Here is a 3,897-nt window from a genome sequence, read left to right as displayed (position 1 = left end):
TACTACTCCAGTGAGCGCCCCCAGGTACATCATGGCCCTCTTGTTACTACTCCAGTGAGCACCCCCAGGTACATCATGGCCCTCTTGTTACTACTCCAGTGAGCGCCCCCGGGTACATCATGGCCCTCTTGTTACTACTCCAGTGAGCGCCCCCAGGTACATCATGGCCCTCTTGTTACTACTCCAGTGAGCGCCCCCAGGTACATCATGGCCCTCTTGTTACTACTCCAGTGAGCGCCGCCAGGTACATCATGGCCCTCTTGTTACTACTCCAGTGAGCGCCCCCAGGTACATCATGGCCCTCTTGTTACTACTCCAGTGAGTGCCCCCAGGTACATCATGGCCCTCTTGTTACTACTCCAGTGAGCGCCGCCAGGTACATCATGGCGCTCTTGTTACTACTCCAGTGAGCGCCCCCAGGTACATCATGGCCCTCTTGTTACTACTCCAGTGAGCGCCGCCAGGTACATCATGGCCCTCTTGTTACTACTCCAGTGAGCGCCGCCAGGTACATCATGGCCCTCTTGTTACTACTCCAGTGAGCGCCCCCAGGTACATCATGGCCCTCTTGTTACTACTCCAGTGAGCGCCCCCAGGTACATCATGGCCCTCTTGTTACTACTCCAGTGAACGCCCCCAGGTACATCATGGCCCTCTTGTTACTACTCCAGTGAGCGCCCCCAGGTACATCATGGCCCTCTTGTTACTACTCCAGTGAGCGCCGCCAGGTACATCATGGCCCTCTTGTTACTACTCCAGTGAGTGCCCCCAGGTACATCATGGCCCTCTTGTTACTACTCCAGTGAGCGCCCCCAGGTACATCATGGCCCTCTTGTTACTACTCCAGTGAGCGCCCCCAGGTACATCATGGCCCTCTTGTTACTACTCCAGTGAGCGCCCCCAGGTACATCATGGCCCTCTTGTTACTACTCCAGTGAGCGCCCCAGGTACATCATGGCCCTCTTGGTACTACTCCAGTGAGCGCCGCCAGGTACATCATGGCCCTCTTGTTACTACTCCAGTGAGCGCCCCCAGGTACATCATGGCCCTCTTGTTACTACTCCAGTGAGCGCCCCCAGGTACATCATGGCCCTCTTGTTACTACTCCAGTGAGCGCCGCCAGGTACATCATGGCCCTCTTGTTACTACTCCAGTGAGCGCCGCCAGGTACATCATGGCCCTCTTGTTACTACTCCAGTGAGCGCCCCCAGGTATATCATGGCCCTCTTGTTACTACTCCAGTGAGCGCCCCCAGGTACATCATGGCCCTCTTGTTACTACTCCAGTGAGCGCCCCCAGGTACATCATAGCCCTCTTGTTACTACTCCAGTGAGTGCCCCCAGGTACATCATGGCCCTCTTGTTACTACTCCAGTGAGCGCCCCCAGGTACATCATGGCCCTCTTGTTACTACTCCAGTGAGCGCCCCCAGGTACATCATGGCCCTCTTGTTACTACTCCAGTGAGCGCCGCCAGGTACATCATGGCCCTCTTGTTACTACTCCAGTGAGTGCCCCCAGGTACATCATGGCCCTCTTGTTACTACTCCAGTGAGCGCCCCCAGGTACATCATGGCCCTCTTGTTACTACTCCAGTGAGCGTCCCAGGTACATCATGGCCCTCTTGTTACTACTCCAGTGAGCGCCCCCAGGTACATCATGGCCCTCTTGTTACTACTCCAGTGAGCGCCCCCAGGTACATCATGGCCCTCTTGTTACTACTCCAGTGAGCGCCCCCAGGTACATCATGGCCCTCTTGTTACTACTCCAGTGAGCGCCCCCAGGTACATCATGGCCCTCTTGTTACTACTCCAGTGAGCGCCGCCAGGTACATCATGGCCCTCTTGTTACTACTCCAGTGAGCGCCCCCAGGTACATCATGGCCCTCTTGTTACTACTCCAGTGAGCGCCCCCAGGTACATCATGGCCCTCTTGTTACTACTCCAGTGGGCGCCCCCAGGTACATCATGGCCCTCTTGTTACTACTCCAGTGAGCGCCCCCAGGTACATCATGGCCCTCTTGTTACTACTCCAGTGAGCGCCCCCAGGTACATCATGGCCCTCTTGTTACTACTCCAGTGAGTGCCCCCAGGTACATCATGGCCCTCTTGTTACTACTCCAGTGAGCGCCCCCAGGTACATCATGGCCCTCTTGTTACTACTCCAGTGAGCGCCGCCAGGTACATCATGGCCCTCTTGTTACTACTCCAGTGGGCGCCCCCAGGTACATCATGGCCCTCTTGTTACTACTCCAGTGAGCGCCCCCAGGTACATCATGGCCCTCTTGTTACTACTCCAGTGAGCGCCCCCAGGTACATCATGGCCCTCTTGTTACTACTCCAGTGAGCGCCCCCAGGTACATCATGGCCCTCTTGTTACTACTCCAGTGAGCGCCCCCAGGTACATCATGGCCCTCTTGTTACTACTCCAGTGAGCGCCCCCAGGTACATCATGGCCCTCTTGTTACTACTCCAGTGAGCGCCCCTAGGTACATCATGGCCCTCTTGTTACTACTCCAGTGAGTGCCCCTAGGTACATCATGGCCCTCTTGTTACTACTCCAGTGAGCGCCCCCAGGTACATCATGGCCCTCTTGTTACTACTCCAGTGAGCGCCCCCAGGTACATCATGGCCCTCTTGTTACTACTCCAGTGAGCGCCCCCAGGTACATCATGGCCCTCTTGTTACTACTCCAGTGAGCGCCCCCAGGTACATCATGGCCCTCTTGTTACTACTCCAGTGAGCGCCCCCAGGTACATCATGGCCCTCTTGTTACTACTCCAGTGAGCGCCCCCAGGTACATCATGGCCCTCTTGTTACTACTCCAGTGAGCGCCGCCAGGTACATCATTGCCCTCTTGTTACTACTCCAGTGAGCGCCCCCAGGTACATCATGGCCCTCTTGTTACTACTCCAGTGAGCGCCCCCAGGTACATCATGGCCCTCTTGTTACTACTCCAGTGAGCGCCCCCAGGTACATCATGGCCCTCTTGTTACTACTCCAGTGAGCGCCCCCAGGTACATCATGGCCCTCTTGTTACTACTCCAGTGAGCGCCCCCAGGTACATCATGGCCCTCTTGTTACTCAGAGAACATCAGCCCAGTAGGGGACTGCTGTTTAGTCTGCTGCAAAGTTTTTGTTATTTGAGTCCCATATTGATAGTGCATCTTCAGCAGACACACATTTGTATAGTGATACGAGTAAAAAGATGTCTGTTAACACTCAGATTCTGTAAGTTCCATGTCATTGAGCTGTCAAATGCCATTGTGTATTGGCTAACATGTTGGTTGGAATGTAATTCACAATATTTACCATCATTTAATGCCCTAGCTGTTTGTAAAATATATGTCTGACTTTTCTTAACGGTAAATCTGTTATTCATCTGTGTAACTTCCATGGTGTAACTGGCTAACATGTCCACTGATTCAGTGGAAGATCTAGGTTCAAATCCTAGTGGTAGTGACAAGTTGTTAGCAGATTAAATACTCTAAACCATTTTCAATACATATTAAACTGTTTCTTAAGGGTAAATCTGTTATTCAGCTGTATAACTTCCATTGTGTAACTGGCTAACATGTCCACTGATTCAGTGGAAGATCTAGGTTCAAATCCTAGTGGAAGTGACAAGTTGTTAGCAGATTAAATATTCTAAACCATTTTCAATACATATTAAACTGTTTCTTAAGGGTAAATCTGTTATTCAGCTGTATAACTTCCATTGTGTAACTGGCTAACATGTCCACTGATTCAGTGGAAGATCTAGGTTCAAATCCTAGTGAAAGTGACAAGTTGTTAGCAGATTAAATATTCTAAACCATTTTCAATACATATTAAACTGTTTCTTAAGGGTAAATCTGTTATTCAGCTGTATAACTTCCATGGTGTAACTGGCTAACATAT

General features: G+C 51.9%; 1 long non-coding RNA gene across 2 annotated transcripts; it reads left to right on the top strand.

Annotated features, from left to right (window-relative positions):
* The first annotated feature begins 1,163 nt into the window (after nucleotides 1-1,163).
* On the top strand, nucleotides 1,164-3,315 carry LOC127867197 (uncharacterized). 2 transcript variants are annotated; one of them, XR_008043360.1, is made up of 3 exons: nucleotides 1,164-1,255; nucleotides 1,915-2,486; nucleotides 3,059-3,315. It is a non-coding gene; the product is annotated as an uncharacterized LOC127867197 (long non-coding RNA). The 2 variants fall into 2 exon arrangements; XR_008043361.1 differs by lacking the exon at nucleotides 3,059-3,315 and having other exon boundaries at nucleotides 1,915-2,134; nucleotides 2,443-2,830.
* Nucleotides 3,316-3,897: the final 582 nt, after the last annotated feature.

Source organism: Dreissena polymorpha, chromosome 2, assembly GCF_020536995.1.
Source record: "Dreissena polymorpha isolate Duluth1 chromosome 2, UMN_Dpol_1.0, whole genome shotgun sequence".
In the NCBI taxonomy this organism is placed as follows: Eukaryota; Metazoa; Mollusca; class Bivalvia; order Myida; family Dreissenidae; genus Dreissena; species Dreissena polymorpha.
The sequence above is the reverse complement of the archived record's forward strand: the minus strand, read 5'-3'. Positions and strand labels throughout refer to the sequence as shown.